Here is an 18453-nt window from a genome sequence, read left to right as displayed (position 1 = left end):
CAATCAATGCATAATCAACTTGTAAGTAACAAATCATATCTCTAGGTTTAAAGATTTATATGATATTACCGTCTCACGATCACTCGAGATAGAATTCCATGAAGTGATTCCAGTGAGCGTGGGTTGAGTCCAATGCTCAGAACTTATGAGCACTCATGATTGTTGTAGCCTTGTCCCAGACCTCTACAACCAAACATGACAGTCTTGATTCATACCTACTTCCGACGTATGACCGACTGTGGAGGTTTGAATAATATATGTTATACCAAACAAAATTATTCTTGAAGTCAAAACATGCAAAAGAAATATAGTAAACGATCGACAAGAGATAGTAACACTTTACTCATAAATAAAACACTTTTATTCATCATCAAATGTCAATTACACTTTACAAATTTCGAGGTTATATAACTACTAAATCTAATATCATCCTTCAGCCCTATGCTCCGAGCATGCTGGAGATGCTTAACCCGAGTCAGTCCCTTCGTGAGGGGATCTGCCGGATTCTCATCTGATGATACCCTCTTTGCCACGAGGAGTCCTTCTTCGATCCGATGTCTGATGAAATGGTATTTTCTATCGATGTGTCTGGATCTCCCGTGATCCCTTGGTTCCTTGGCTAAGGCAACAGCTCTTTCACTATCACAGAAAATTTCCATTGGCTCTTTAATAGCTGGTACAACTCCAAGGTCTCCAATGAAGTTCCTCAGCCATAACGCCTCCTTTGCCGCTTCGCTAGCTGCAATATACTCTGATTCACAAGTAGAATCTGCCACTGTCTCTTGCTTGGAACTCTTCCAAGAAATTGCTCCTCCATTTCGGGTAAAGACCCAGCCCGACTGAGAGCGGAAGTTATCCCTATCAGTCTGGAAGCTAGCATCACTATACCCTACAACTCTCAAGTCATCACTCCCACCGAGGGTAAGGACCCAGTCCTTAGTCCTTCGTAGGTACTTGAGAAAGCGGTTTTGACAAAACCCTCTGGCTGACTCATGTAAACATCTTCAGCCAACTTCCCATTAAGGAAAGCGGTTTTGACATCCATTTTCCAAATTTCATAGTCATGAAATGCGGCTATGGCTAACAGAACCCGAATAGACTTAATCTTGGCTACCGGAGAAAAGGTCTCATCATAATCCACGCCAGGAATTTGAGAGAAGCCCTTTGCAACCAGTCTAGCCTTATAAGTGTGTACTTTACCATCCATGTCGGTCTTCTTCTTGAAGACCCATTTGCACCCTACAGTCTTTCGACCTGGTACATTCTCAACCAAGTTCCAAACTTGATTGTCATACATGGATTGTATATCGCTATCCATAGCCTCTTTCCATTTAGCAGACTCGGGGCCTGCCATGGCTTCCTCGTAGCTGTTAGGGTCATCTTGACTTACTAGTGTCTCATCACTAATAAGTGTCTCACCTTCTGCAGTAATATGGAATCCATAGTAATGCTCAGGTGCACTCCTAACTCTCGTGGAACGCCTCAGAGGTACAGATTCGTCAATTGGCTCAACAGGAGTTTCCTCCTCAAGTTGAGGGCTAGAGTTTAAAGTTCCTTCACCACTTGACTCTTGAATTTCTTCAAGATCAACTTGCCTCCCACTGTCTCCTTGGCTTATAAATTCTCTTTCTCGAAAGACTCCTCTTCTTGCTACAAAGACCACATTGTCACTAGGTCTGTAGAAGAGGTAACCAAAGGATTGCTGTGGGTAGCCGATGAAAATACACCTCTCGCTTCGGGGTTCGAGCTTATCATGAGTCTTGCGTCTCACGAAAGCCTCGCATCCCCAAATCTTGATGTGGTCTAGTTTAGGTACTTTACCAGTCCACATCTCGTGAGGAGTTTTGGCAACTTTCTTTGTAGGGACTAGATTAAGGATATGGGCGGCAGTCTCTAAGGCATACCCCCAGAATGAGATTTGTAGCGAAGCTCGACTCATCATGGATCGAACCATGTCCAACAAGGTTCGATTACGCCTCTCAGCCACACCATTCAATTGCGGTGTCCTGGGAGGTGTCAATTGTGAGACAATCCCACATTCCTTTAGATAGTCGAGGAACTCTGAACTAAGATACTCACCACCTCGATCGGATCGAAGCATCTTAATGTTCCTGCCCAATTGATTCTCGACTTCCTGTTTAAATTCCTTAAACTTCTCGAAAGTCTCTGACTTATGCTTGATTAAGTAGACATATCCATATCTACTGTAATCATCAGTAAAAGTCAAATAATAACGATTAGCATCTCTTGTGGCATGTTTGAATGGTCCACACACATCCGTGTGTATAAGGTCCAACAAACCTTCACCCCTTTCACACGAGCCTGTGAAGGGTGACTTTGTCATTTTTCCAAGTAAGCATGATTCGCAACTATCATTTGACTTTAGGTCAAACGACTCCAAGACTCCATCCTTTTGGAGTTGGCCTATGCGTTTCTTGCTTATATGTCCAAGACGACAATGCCATAATGATGCTTTATCCAAGTCATTATTATTAGTAGAATCAATACACAAAACATTATTTCCTAAGTTATCTACAATAGATACAGCTTCATTGTCACACCCCAAAACCAAGAATGGCGGAAACATTCTGGGGCGGAGGACGTCATGTGTAGTATCACAACACAGTAATTGTAAATAAGCAAACAACATCATCCATTGCATTAAATATAAACATTTTAATTACAAGTGTTCTCTTTCATTGTACAAGATATGATAATAACTTATCAAAATAAAAGACGAGTCTTGAGTGCTCCATCTTCTCTACACCTTGTATTGACACCTGTTTATTTGTAACCTGAGAATACAAGTTATTTTGAAAGAGTTTATCAGCATTTAAGCTGGTGAGTTCATAAGTATTTAATGTCATTACTTTGATTAGTTGATATGAAAGACTAGTAAATGAATGATGAAACATTTAGTATAAGTATGAAAAGCTCTAGAAAATCCCATATTTCCTACTAGTATGAAAGTAGTCTTTTACCTAGACCTGACTATTTTGACAGTACGTATCTCTTTGAAAATGTGATGGTTTTTCCTTGTTTATCTCATATTAGGAGCCCCTGTAGTATACCTGAAATGGTATCAACTTAGAACATCCGTAGAGTGCTCATTTACCTCTGTTGCTAACAGCCGGGTGTAGGAATAGTTAGTCCCTTATGTATACCCACGATGGTATCAACCTAGAACATCCGTAGATTGTTCATTTACCTCTGTAGCTAGCAGTGGTTTTCGGAATGGTTAGTCCCTCAAAGTATGATGTGGTACTAGGAGATAAAGTCCCAGTCTTCCTCGTCGATGTTGTGATTGAATCACAAGGTAAGGATAGAAAGGCGAACGATATAACCATATCTAGACATATAACATGTAATATTAAATTGCCATATAATGTCTATGTAAAAGTATTCATGTATAAGTATTCAAGTAAGAGTATTCATGTACAAGTATTCATGTATAAGTATTCAAGTAAGAGAATTCCTTCATATAACATGTAGTTTGGACTCATGAATGAACTGACTCTGGTGTAATTTCTTGTAGTAGTGAACATGTTTTGCTTACTTTAAACTATTCCTATAATAGTTTACTAGAATGTAATTGATGAGCGACCAAGTAGGTTTATACACTATTGTTATCTATTTGTATCGGAGCTAAATTACTGAGGGAACATTTATGACCATATATGTATACATGATATATAACTAATATTTAAACGACTTTCGGACGAATACCCAATATCCCACCAGACCACATCTCAAGGCGCGAAAAGGAAATAGGGTGGATAGCCTTTCTAAGTCTTTTAAACATTTCTTATATAACTATACATATAGAGGCATGCAATTTATAATATAAAAGCATAAAGAAGTTTTGTAAAACCGTTGAAAAGTCTAATAAAGATTTGTGACTTGATGTCAGTTTATAAAATGATTGAAAGTATTTTGTTTGATAAGACAGTTTAAGTACACGTAAAACCATTGTTTGAAAACACCTTTGTAACCGATTTTGAAAGGAAGCTTACAGTATGTAAGACAGTTTGATAACGAGCTTTAATCATGTAAACACGTTTAAGAAAGTCATTTGAAGTAATATGTTTAGTGAAACTGTTGAACTTGTAATAAATCTATTTGTATACTAGTTATAAATCACATATGATTGATTTATTAACAAGAAGTATCCCAAAATATTGATGTTTTTCGTACCAAAATAATCGTATGTTTGTAGTACTAAAATAATCGCATGTTTGTAGTACTAAAATAATCGCATGTTTGTAGTACTAAAATAATCGTATGTTTGTAGTACCAAAGGTGGACACATATACATATAGTATACGCGGAGTGTTTGATTTATATATAAATAACAACACTTTTCAGTTACCGAAAGATATGATATCATCGTGATGCATTTTGCACACAAAAGTTTCTTTATAATGATTATAAATCACATATGATTCCGTTGATAAAAAGTATAAAACGAAACTTTATATAACATACGATAATCATCGTGTGTTTTACTTGTATCCCCCCCCTTAAAAGCATATAAAAATATTCATAAAACATTTAAAAGTGTGGATTATAGGGGTATGAACTCACTTGACAACTTGAAGATAGCGAGATGGAAAAACGGCAGAGTTTCGTCTCGGGAAATGGATTTTTCCTCGGAAATCTCGGGATTTCTCGGGAGAAAATCGACCTTCAGATCTTGCACGAAGTGACCAGGGCTTCGGGGTAGTACGAGCACGGAAAATGAGGAAAAACGCAAGAAAAATGAGAGAGAATGAGCCTCTTTTTCGGAAGCCTTCGCATGCCCTTTTATAGGGAGGCTGGTCAGCCTTGGTACGCGGGTCTGATGGGACGGGTTCCTGGGTTCGCGGGTCGGATGGGACGTGTCGCTGGCACGCGGGTCGGATGGGACGTGTCGCTGGCACGCGGGTCGGATGGGACGTGTCGCTGGCACGCGGGTCGGATGGGACGTGTCGCTGGCACGCGGGTCGGATGGGACGGGTTCCTGGGTTCGTGCACTTCGCATTTTCATTCTTACACCCTTCGCATCCCTTCGCATTTATCACTTTCGCATTTATCACCTTCGCATTTATCTCTTTAGAATTTCTACAATTTCATCATTTATGACTCCCATTTGCGAAGTTGAGTATTGATTTCCAAAAATGCGAAACTTCAGGGACAATATTTGAAATCTTCTGTTTTCTTCCCCAATTCGCATTCTACTGTGCAATACTTCGCATCTTCATTCTTACACCCTTCGCATCCCTTCGCATTTATCTCCTTCGCATTTATCACCTTCGCATTTATCTCTTTAGAATTTCTACAATTTCATCATTTATGACTTCCATTTGCGAAGTTGAGTATTGATTTCCAAAAATGCGAAACTTCAGGGACAATATTTGAAATCTTCTGTTTTCTTCCCCAATTCGCATTCTACTGTGAAATACTTCGCATCTTCATTCTTACACCCTTCGCATCCCTTCGCATTTATCACCTTCGCATTTATCATCTTCGCATTTATCTCTTTAGAATTTCTACAATTTCATCACTTATGACTCCCATTTGCGAAGTTTTAACCCAATTGACTTCAAATGATGTCCGACTTGAGCGTTCTTTTCATGTATGGTTACGGTTTGACGATATCTATGACTTTCATTTAGACACCTAAGGTCAAAAAGTGTTTTGTTGAAACTTTGCGTTTTTACGTAACTTCGTATTGCCGGTTTTTGTCGGGAAACTTAGAATGGTCATAACTTCTTCGTTATAACTCGGATTTTAGTGTTCTTTATATGTATGAAAACCTTGTTACGATATCTACCACTTAGTATACTTAATTATGGTTTTATAAAATTTTAAATTTTGACCTAAATTTTGCTGTTGTTACATTATCCCCTCGTTAGAGAGAATTTCGTCCCGAAATTAGAGTTTAAGTAGAATTGATACTACGCTACGGATTTGAAGTTTAATTTGATCTTTCTGTTCCTAAGTGAATTCAAATCCTCGCATGGCCTTCCAGTGAACATTTCACTATCGGGGAACGACTTTGTTTCTTTCGTTTGCCTTACTAGTGTTAAAACTCTTCTTGGTCGAATGTATGTTGGATGTTTTGTGGACTGTGAAATTAGTACACCTTGTACCCTACAAGTAGTGCCTCCAGATCTTCAGAGCGATTATCATTGCTCCTGACTCAAGATCATGTGTTGTATAGTTAGCTCCCTGTGTCTTAAGTTGTTTTGAGGTATAGGTAGTGACCTTTCCTCTTGTATAAGAACAAAACCAATTCGTACTGATTATGAAGTCAAAACCTTGTGGTTGATTAGGTGACGTGAAGATCTAAACTAAAGTATGATTGCTCATGACCTAAGGAAAAATGGTAGGTACTTTTGTTCTATCTGACTTTCTTGTCCCAATCGACAGAAAGGATACGCATTGGGCTTCTAAGTTTACTCGCATGGCAGCATGATCACTCGTAGTCTTCTTAAGTAGTCTCCATCTTGAAGTTCATCTTAGAACTCATACCTGGTTCATCAATTTCAGTTTTGCGTATACGAGTCGTATATAATTAAGATTGAAAAGGTAGTCGAATAAATGATTCTTCTTTAAGCTCACATCCCAACGAGGAAAAGAAGTTAGAGTGGAATCATCAATTCTAAACCTGTAGAACCTTGATTATATACTACCCTTATGTATACATTCTTCAACAATAGATCAACCGTATGGGTCTTTGGATTGAACTTGACATGTTGTACGAGTGGTACTTCGGGGCGGTTTGTTGAATTTTTCTTCGGAAAGGATGAGAAACAATAACTAAGAGGTACTCCTGGAATGAGTACTTCGGCGTTCTGATATGACGGCTTCGCTGGAAAAGTGATCTAGAAGATAGGGACGTACGTGTGAAGTTGTTTTCGCGTCGATCAAATGGAATCTGATTGTATGATAATGTCGGAATCATACAAAAACTTTATAGACATTAGAATTAAACATAAGACGTTTACAGACAAAACATAACCGTGCAACCACGAACAGAGTTACAGTACTTTAGGTTTACCACTAGACTATTGCTGCGAATAAGATATACTACAAAAGACAAGTATACTCAGCACGAGAATTCCTTTACAGACAGGATCTCGCAAAAGGTAAGACTCTAGTTGCACTAGTCCTAGATAGTTCATACGTCTGTTACAACGAAACGCCTTAATTACATTAACGTGGTTCCTGAGCAGGCTCTCCTGCAGCTGTGATTCTGAGAATCTTCCCGTCTGCGCCAGAGTTCCGCGTTATCGGGCAATCCTTCTGGAGGTGTCCAATTTCACCGCATTGGTGACATATATGGACAGTACCCACATTGGTGGTGGAAGTGAAACGTCGGGTAGGAGTTATGGGAACGTAGGTTCTTTCCTTTTTCGGGCAATCTCTCTTATAGTGCCCATACTCACCACAGTGATGGCAAGTCGGATTTCCATCGGCGTTGGGCGGGTTGTTGATCGGTTTTGATAGACTCTTGCGGTAACGTTTGGTGTGCCTCTTTTTGTTGTAGTTTGAGCACTGCTTCCCCCGACAAGGCCCAAAGTGGTGATAATTACATTTGACGCAATTTGGGAGGTTTCCAGCATATTGTCGGGCTGGGTTAGGGACAACTGGTGTTTCTGAAGGGATTGTAGTAGGAGGTATAGATGTCGTAGTTGTGAAGGTCGTTACTCGTGGTTGTTTCTTGTTCGTCCCTTTACGCGATTTGCCCTTCATTCTATCCCAAAACTTTCGTTTGTTTCTCTTTGTCTTGGAAATTGGGGTGTCATGGTAGCTTGTCGTTCGCTGTGGTACTTGATTGTTACTTGGATTGGAACTGTTGTTACTAATCCCGCTACCATTCGCATTGTTAGCATGAAGGTGGGTCAGAAAAGCTGACACAGCAGCCGAGACTGCAGCTTGAACGGTAGTTGCATCGATCTGGAGGGTTGGTGCTTGGTTGATGGGTTGCTCGTTTTTCTTTGGCGACATGATTCTGTAACATAAAAGAGTAAAGATTTGTAAGCGATTCTGGTTGACCCTGATGTACTTAGATTGTTCATGTTAAGAGTACCACGATGTTCTCAAAAGTTTGACCTACATCTCTATGATGCAGTCCTAGTACAGAATGAAAGTATGTTCGCGAAGGTTTGACCTACATCCCTATGATGCAGTCCTAGTAATGAATGAAAGTATGTTCGCGAAGGTTTGACCTACATCCCTATGATGCAGTCCTAGTAATGAATGAAAGTATGTTCGCGAAGGTTTGACCTACATCCCTATGATGCAGTCCTAGTAATGAATGAAAGTATGTTCGCGAAGGTTTGACCTACATCCCTATGATGCAGTCCTAGTAATGAATGAAAGTATGTTCGCGAAGGTTTGACCTACATCCCTATGATGCAGTCCTAGTAATGAATGAAAGTATGTTCGCGAAGGTTTGACCTACATCCCTATGATGCAGTCCTAGTAATGAATGAAAGTATGTTCGCGAAGGTTTGACCTACATCCCTATGATGCAGTCCTAGTAATGAATGAAAGTATGTTCGCGAAGGTTTGACCTACATCCCTATGATGCAGTCCTAGTAATGAATAGAGGTAAGTTCGTAGAATGTTCTCAAGACGTTTGTTGTACAAGTTGAGGTATCGTGGGTTGGTGAATAACAAAATCCAACCACTGAAAGAGACTTGGAAGTGTCTCTTGAAATAAATTACCTTAGTCCAATGACTTGACTAAAGTATGATTCAGATAGATTCCAATGAAAGTAAGATAAAAGTACTTGGATGAGGAATGATGCCAAAAGTTAGTCGGCTATCAATATCTTTGATATTCACGATGTTAAAGATTCGGGAAAATGACCTTGTAAAGGTCTTACATCATATCCATAGAAGATAGTTCCTGACAGCATAAAGACCTAACTAAAGTACTTACGGAACAAGATAACTTCATAGAAAATGCCACATCGGCCATAAATAGAAAAAAAAACACGATTTCTTTTTACAAGGGAAATAAAGTAAAGCGTCTACTACGGCGACGGTCATCTCTCTGGTGAACTCTTAGTTCAACCAATTGACTTTCCATGTCAAGTAGGTGTCTTTCGCACACCATCTGGCGAACTTGAAGCTCTATGACTTCGGCTCGTGACTCAGTCAGTGCTTGCAGTAGGGTTTCATGGTTTCTCTCTGATCTCTCGTGAGCATCTTCTAGATGAATGATGTGGAGGGTATGCATTCTCGCATCGGTGACAACTTCGGCAATCTGATGTTGGTCTGACCTGCCTTGAATCTCATTTTGGGCCACTCTGCTGCCCATGATTGGCAAGGTTCCACTTGCTGAGTCCCCATTGCTCAGGTCGTAAAAGTTTCGGTCGCCAATAACTGGCATGGGCTGATCTTGTTATTGGCTCCATGTTCCCAAGCATTCCACCGAATCAGGCGTCGGGCCATGAAGAGTCGGACGAGGGTTAGGAATTGGAAAGGGAGCTGCTCGGGGTAGGTTCTCAAACTCTAGTTCGGATTTAGCATCGTAAGAAAAGCCTTCATCACGGTGGTCATCCCATAGGATGATCGTTCTATGGTTCTTCTCCAAACCAACCAGCTATAACTTCATTTGAAAGATACTGGTTGTCAAAGGGGATGGAGTCCAACTGTGATTTCTATGCGAGAATTTAGGGTAAGTGGATAATTATTAGACGAACTATCTAGATAATTATGTAGAAAACCTTCATCAGTTAATCGCTATTTGTGAAGTGCATACCAGCTATGTGTAATCTAAATATGATAGACCTCCGAATAAGTAACCTTAATTCCAAATTCACACAGAATAGGGGTAAGGCAAAATTATCATAGATTCTAAGTCTATAACATCCTAATTACATGCAGCCTTAGTGTATCCACTTAGCAACTATCAACTTAGTAATGAAGATCCCGTTTTAATTCTCAAGTATAAAGTACTCATAGTAACACCAAAATACACCTATAGTATTTTTAAATTTATTGTTAGGTTCTATTGTTCTCTTTGTGGTAGGGTTGGTAAGATTTTAGCATTGTTGCAACCACACACTTAAACTTAGGCACATGCTAGTCAACTCTCGGATAATATAGGCGATCAGGCTATATCTTCCCAGTTTTGACCATATGTCTCTAAGCCTACTTGTGTTGTCCAACAATCGTAATTCTTTTGTATTGTCCTAGTGACACTGATTTTAGTATGAATGCAGCACGTATACCTACTTAAATATTTTACTATTTAAAGTATAGACTCTTGGTCAGAGTATTTTTAATCCCTTATGTATTTATAGTTAGTATATCTTTTATGGGTTGATATACTTAATTCACTATAAACAATGCTCTGATACAAATCTGTCACACCCCAAAACCAAGAATGGCGGAAACATTCTGGGGCGGAGGACGTCATGTGTAGTATCACAACACAGTAATTGTAAATAAGCAAACAACATCATCCATTGCATTAAATATAAACATTTTAATTACAAGTGTTCTCTTTCATTGTACAAGATATGATAATAACTTATCAAAATAAAAGACGAGTCTTGAGTGCTCCATCTTCTCTACACCTTGTATTGACACCTGTTTATTTGTAACCTGAGAATACAAGTTATTTTGAAAGAGTTTATCAGCATTTAAGCTGGTGAGTTCATAAGTATTTAATGTCATTACTTTGATTAGTTGATATGAAAGACTAGTAAATGAATGATGAAACATTTAGTATAAGTATGAAAAGCTCTAGAAAATCCCATATTTCCTACTAGTATGAAAGTAGTCTTTTACCTAGACCTGACTATTTTGACAGTACGTATCTCTTTGAAAATGTGATGGTTTTTCCTTGTTTATCTCATATTAGGAGCCCCTGTAGTATACCTGAAATGGTATCAACTTAGAACATCCGTAGAGTGCTCATTTACCTCTGTTGCTAACAGCCGGGTGTAGGAATAGTTAGTCCCTTATGTATACCCACGATGGTATCAACCTAGAACATCCGTAGATTGTTCATTTACCTCTGTAGCTAGCAGTGGTTTTCGGAATGGTTAGTCCCTCAAAGTATGATGTGGTACTAGGAGATAAAGTCCCAGTCTTCCTCGTCGATGTTGTGATTGAATCACAAGGTAAGGATAGAAAGGCGAACGATATAACCATATCTAGACATATAACATGTAATATTAAATTGCCATATAATGTCTATGTAAAAGTATTCATGTATAAGTATTCAAGTAAGAGTATTCATGTACAAGTATTCATGTATAAGTATTCAAGTAAGAGAATTCCTTCATATAACATGTAGTTTGGACTCATGAATGAACTGACTCTGGTGTAATTTCTTGTAGTAGTGAACATGTTTTGCTTACTTTAAACTATTCCTATAATAGTTTACTAGAATGTAATTGATGAGCGACCAAGTAGGTTTATACACTATTGTTATCTATTTGTATCGGAGCTAAATTACTGAGGGAACATTTATGACCATATATGTATACATGATATATAACTAATATTTAAACGACTTTCGGACGAATACCCAATATCCCACCAGACCACATCTCAAGGCGCGAAAAGGAAATAGGGTGGATAGCCTTTCTAAGTCTTTTAAACATTTCTTATATAACAATACATATAGAGGCATGCAATTTATAATATAAAAGCATAAAGAAGTTTTGTAAAACCGTTGAAAAGTCTAATAAAGATTTGTGACTTGATGTCAGTTTATAAAATGATTGAAAGTATTTTGTTTGATAAGACAGTTTAAGTACACGTAAAACCATTGTTTGAAAACACCTTTGTAACCGATTTTGAAAGGAAGCTTACAGTATGTAAGACAGTTTGATAACGAGCTTTAATCATGTAAACACGTTTAAGAAAGTCATTTGAAGTAATATGTTTAGTGAAACTGTTGAACTTGTAATAAATCTATTTGTATACTAGTTATAAATCACATATGATTGATTTATTAACAAGAAGTATCCCAAAATATTGATGTTTTTCGTACCAAAATAATCGTATGTTTGTAGTACTAAAATAATCGCATGTTTGTAGTACTAAAATAATCGCATGTTTGTAGTACTAAAATAATCGTATGTTTGTAGTACCAAAGGTGGACACATATACATATAGTATACGCGGAGTGTTTGATTTATATATAAATAACAACACTTTTCAGTTACCGAAAGATATGATATCATCGTGATGCATTTTGCACACAAAAGTTTCTTTATAATGATTATAAATCACATATGATTCCGTTGATAAAAAGTATAAAACGAAACTTTATATAACATACGATAATCATCGTGTGTTTTACTTGTATCCCCCCCCTTAAAAGCATATAAAAATATTCATAAAACATTTAAAAGTGTGGATTATAGGGGTATGAACTCACTTGACAACTTGAAGATAGCGAGATGGAAAAACGGCAGAGTTTCGTCTCGGGAAATGGATTTTTCCTCGGAAATCTCGGGATTTCTCGGGAGAAAATCGACCTTCAGATCTTGCACGAAGTGACCAGGGCTTCGGGGTAGTACGAGCACGGAAAATGAGGAAAAACGCAAGAAAAATGAGAGAGAATGAGCCTCTTTTTCGGAAGCCTTCGCATGCCCTTTTATAGGGAGGCTGGTCAGCCTTGGTACGCGGGTCTGATGGGACGGGTTCCTGGGTTCGCGGGTCGGATGGGACGTGTCGCTGGCACGCGGGTCGGATGGGACGTGTCGCTGGCACGCGGGTCGGATGGGACGTGTCGCTGGCACGCGGGTCGGATGGGACGTGTCGCTGGCACGCGGGTCGGATGGGACGGGTTCCTGGGTTCGTGCACTTCGCATTTTCATTCTTACACCCTTCGCATCCCTTCGCATTTATCACTTTCGCATTTATCACCTTCGCATTTATCTCTTTAGAATTTCTACAATTTCATCATTTATGACTCCCATTTGCGAAGTTGAGTATTGATTTCCAAAAATGCGAAACTTCAGGGACAATATTTGAAATCTTCTGTTTTCTTCCCCAATTCGCATTCTACTGTGCAATACTTCGCATCTTCATTCTTACACCCTTCGCATCCCTTCGCATTTATCTCCTTCGCATTTATCACCTTCGCATTTATCTCTTTAGAATTTCTACAATTTCATCATTTATGACTTCCATTTGCGAAGTTGAGTATTGATTTCCAAAAATGCGAAACTTCAGGGACAATATTTGAAATCTTCTGTTTTCTTCCCCAATTCGCATTCTACTGTGAAATACTTCGCATCTTCATTCTTACACCCTTCGCATCCCTTCGCATTTATCACCTTCGCATTTATCATCTTCGCATTTATCTCTTTAGAATTTCTACAATTTCATCACTTATGACTCCCATTTGCGAAGTTTTAACCCAATTGACTTCAAATGATGTCCGACTTGAGCGTTCTTTTCATGTATGGTTACGGTTTGACGATATCTATGACTTTCATTTAGACACCTAAGGTCAAAAAGTGTTTTGTTGAAACTTTGCGTTTTTACGTAACTTCGTATTGCCGGTTTTTGTCGGGAAACTTAGAATGGTCATAACTTCTTCGTTATAACTCGGATTTTAGTGTTCTTTATATGTATGAAAACCTTGTTACGATATCTACCACTTAGTATACTTAATTATGGTTTTATAAAATTTTAAATTTTGACCTAAATTTTGCTGTTGTTACATTCATACACACCATCACAAGGTAATGCTTTAAAATAAAGTACATTATTAAAGAAAGCATTAATCGAACCAACTTCATTATCAAACGAAAAGGTGAAACCTTGTTTGTACAATGCATGAAAGGAAATAATATTTCTTGCCATTTCTGGCGAATAACGACATTTATTCAAATCTAAATTTAACCCACTACTTAGCGATAAAGTATAAACTCCAATCTTGGTGACAGGTGTAACTTTCCTATTCCCCATGATTAATTTTATTCTTCCTTGCTCCACATTCTCACTTCTTCCTAGTCCCTGCAAGTCACAACAAATATGAATACTGCAATCGGTATCAAGGACCCAAGATTTCGAATGGGGTGAGTTATTAGAAATGATAGTGTAAATACCTGCATGGTAGGGTTTGACTTTCCCATCCTTTACATCCTGCTGGTACTTTGGGCAGTTTCGCTTCCAATGAGCTTTTTCATGGCAATAGAAGCATTCAGCCTCTTTTGGGTCAGAAGGAGTAATGAAACCTTTCTTGGTTCCACTTGAAAAAGAGCCATCAAGGGTCCGAGCCTTGGTACCCTTCGAAGATCTCTTTCTCTTCCTCCCTCGACTTTGCCCGATTGCCAAGACCGGAGTTGAGTCTGGAGTAGGAGTGATAGCAACCGACTTCCCCTTAAGACATGTTTCTGCGGTCTTGAGAAGTCCCTGAAGTTTGCTGAGGGTGACCTCTTCCTTGTTCATGTGATATGTCATGCGGAATTGATCATAGCACGATGGTAAGGAGTGCAAAATGATATCTATTGCAAGCTCCTCAGGGAAGTTCACATTGAGCTTCAGCAAACGATCCACATACCTTTGCATTTTTTGCATGTGGCTCGTGACGGACTCTCCGTCCTTCATCATGGTTGTTATCATGGAGCAGATGACTTCGTACCTCTCTTGTCGTGCACTTTGATGGTATCTTTCCATCAAATGTTGGTGCATTTCATAAGGGTAGAAATCTTCATAAGACTTTTGGAGTTCAGCTGTCATGGTGGCCAACATGATGCAAGCCACCTTGGTTGCATCTCTTTCATGAGTATGAAAGTCAGCGATCTCCTGGGGAGTTGCAGTGGACTCGTCAATTTCCTTAAGCTCCTTGTCAAGGACATATTCTTTGTCCTCGTAGCAGGTAATCATCCTGATGTTTCTGATCCACTTATTGAAGTTGGATCCATCAAAGGTGACTTTCCCACACAAACTCATAAGAGTAAAGGAGCCATTAGGATTCGAGCCAGAAGCATTATTTGAAGACATCTGAAAGAGAAGAACAAGTTTAGTTTAGATTTAAGAGAGTCCTTAATAAAACACCCAAATGTAATATTAAGGCTAGGATCCAATCACAATATAATATAACTTAGAAGAGGTATGCCGTAATCTAAGCTATACCATATTTGAAAGGTAGGTGAATGACGATTCACCAATTTCCACCACGAAAACCGAAATATTAGATATTTAGTCTTTATTGGTTTTAGAAATCCCTAGATTCTTTGAGATCCAATGAACTTTTCAAAGGCATGTTTCAATCTCGGGAGTGCCCTCCAGGTTTTGTGACTGGGATGCCGAGGATCACAAAACGAGGTGTGAAGTAACCATGCAAATCACTTGGTACCCTTAAAGTTTATCACTCAATCGATGTGCTGGTAAACCACACACGCTCCACCAATACTATAATAAACCTTAAGTCACCCTTTACCTACCTTGTTAAGTCCAAGTTAGTGTGCCGGTTAACCACACACGCTCCACCAACTACTTAGACAAAGTGTAAAGTGTAATTTCATGGATTAGCACCTTATTCACATTTTTCCTAAAGTAACTAAGATTGGGAATTTAATAAACATTTAGTTACTTTATTATATTCATCATACTTTGAATGAGAATTTATAAGTCCTTGTCTTACCCGTTCGGCTAACGACCCTCCACCAGTCAAGCAAGCGGTGGGTGAGAATATTCACCCATTAAGTCACCATTTTATAGGCAACAACCTTATACCCACCTTATAGACCGGCTTCGTGAATGAGGCGTACTAGCGGTAAGACGACTTTATTCTTATACATATATATATATATATAATTATTAAATTATCATAATATAAGTATAAGGGTTGAATTTTAACTTTTAAAATTCTAGGGGTTGGAACTTAAAGTTTTAACTTAACTTTACTTGTTCCAAAACTTGAGGACAAGTTTTGTAACTTTCAAAACTTTTCATTTCTTGTAACTTATGAGTTTAATAGAGTAATAAAATGAAGACTCTTCATTTTTCTAACTCTTGTGTTTTCTTAATGGTTTTAACTCAAGTGTGACTCTTGGTTTTCCATAACTTAAGGATAAGTTATGGACTCCATTAAAACACATTATGATCAAGAATTAAACTACCAAATAGGTTACAAATAATTCCTATGATCATCTAAAACATCATAAGAACAAGAACATGAATATGAACACAATCAAAAAATTACATAAAATTTGTAATTTTGATAACTAGTTGTTGTAAATGAATTAGCAAAGACATTACACCACCAAAAACAAGTTTTCAATTACCAAAACTGTTTAGGGTAATGTTTCTAATTCATTTTTCAGCAACTGAATCGAAATTCTGCACTCATTCGACCCTACTCACCGAGTGCATAAACTGACTCGCCGAGTTGGTTGAAGATACTCATGGACTCGACGAGTCCCCCCTATAGACTCGACGAGTCCATTCGCAGACAACAAAATTTCCGATTCTGTTTTCAACTTTTAAGCACAAATAAGAACAAACAAGCCTAGGCTCTGATACCACTGATGGGTTTTGAGCATTCTAACACTTCCTAAGTGTACATGCAACCCTAATAACCTTGGATCTATGTTTGTCTAATTTGTCATGCAAAGTTGAATTCCAAGGTTATATTCCTATCTAGCATACATGGGGAACAATTTTAACATAAAGAATAGATAGAATAACTTACCTTGTTGTTGTTTGTGTTCCTTGAAACCTTGTGAGCCTAGCACCCCAAGTGTGATGCCTCAAATGCTTCACACAACACCAAATGCTCTTGGAAGAACTTATGAGAGAATACTCACTTCTCAAAATCGGCCAAGCCCTCTTGATTCTTAGTGTAGCCGATTTTGGGTGGAGAATATGTTACTTATATAGTGTTGACACATCTAGGGTTAAACCCTAATGTGTCATGACTCTTCATTTCCATGACCCATGGGTTTGTAACTCCCATGGAGCATCCATGGAGCATCCTATGGGTGGAACCCAACTTGATAGTCCATGGAGCCTTTTAGCCCACTATACAAGATATGGATGATTTACATAATCAACCCATATATTTAATTAGTTATCTTTTGATCACTTAATTAATTCTAAATTAATTCTTCATCAAACTAATCAAATAATATTATTAATATATTAGAACTTATAATATATTAATAATCTCCAAGTGTTATTTCTCTCATTTAGTCTATCCAATTGCATGGTGCCATGCAACCCAAATGGACCATGCCGGGTCGGGTCAAGTACATACCAGAGATAGTTATGGACTTAGACACCTTATCCAATAGGGCTATCATCAAGTACCCGAAGTTGAAAAGTATCTCTTCTTATTCTCAAGTATTCTTTAAAATCTTTTTACAAAAAGAAGTTAAGGATTTATAAGACCACAAGTTTAGAGTTAGTTGTTGTCGGGATCATGCCTTTTAGGGATATGTATGTTGTCCTTACATCAGTTTAGGTTATGAAGCACCTGAGCTGTTGAGATTGAATGTCAGCAGAAGGGTGGGATAGCTCACCATACCAGTTGCTATCTATAGTATGGGAAGAGCAATTTTTGATCTATCAACCATTATCAGAGTTCAACATATGTATTTTCGAATGGGCTTTATTCAGGAGTATGTAGATACCTTGGATTGGTTATCTACCCTCTCTTGACACTTGCTTATGTCATTTATCGGTATTAGCTGAATTTGTCCAAAGATTTTAAGTTATATAAGTTGAAGAAGATACGAGTTCATAAACCCTTCTTCAAAGTTTTGTATGATGTATATTTTTCCTTTGGGTATGTGTACCCCCAATTTATGGTTGTAGATTTATTGGTATGTATGGACTTAGTTTTGGGAATTATCCTTTGGTTTCAAGAAGTTAGGATGTTGGAGCATCGTTGTTCAATTTTAGATAAGACCTCAGATCTATGCATAATCCAATTTTGGCAAGCCGCGCCAGTAGGGTTTGTAATGGAGTCAATATGATCGCGATTCGAACAGTATTCTAATTAATTTTGGAATTTCCCTTCGAGTGGGAGGTTTTATTAGATAAGTTGTGTATCGTATGATATATTCAGCTTATTTAAGGTTGGGTTATTGTTTTGACTTGGAAGGACTTATTTTGGGTTGGGATGCTTATGGGTGTGAGATTGAGGTCACATGTCGGAACTCTTGGTGTCTTATCATTATGGGTTGTAGTCATATGTTAGAGCTCTTGAGTTCTGCGTGAAGAATTTAGATTCTCTTATGCTTGGTGATGTCAGGCATGGATGTTAAGAACTAGGTAAGGAAGATTTTGGTTTGGCTTGGAAACTTGAGTGCTTAAGAAGTCTTTAGAATCTATCCAAATCCAAGTAATGGAGAACCTCCTGGATTAAATGGAAATACTTTCAAGTCCAGGTCACCCTAGAGCTTCATATTCAAGATCAGGAAGATAGTTAGCTTTGGTGGTTGTCTGAATTGATGTTTATGCAAGTAATGATGTTCG

Source organism: Lactuca saligna, chromosome 4, assembly GCF_052625555.1.
Source record: "Lactuca saligna cultivar CGN05327 chromosome 4, ASM5262555v1, whole genome shotgun sequence".
NCBI classification, from domain to species: Eukaryota; Viridiplantae; Streptophyta; class Magnoliopsida; order Asterales; family Asteraceae; genus Lactuca; species Lactuca saligna.
This window is presented reverse-complemented; position numbering follows the sequence as displayed.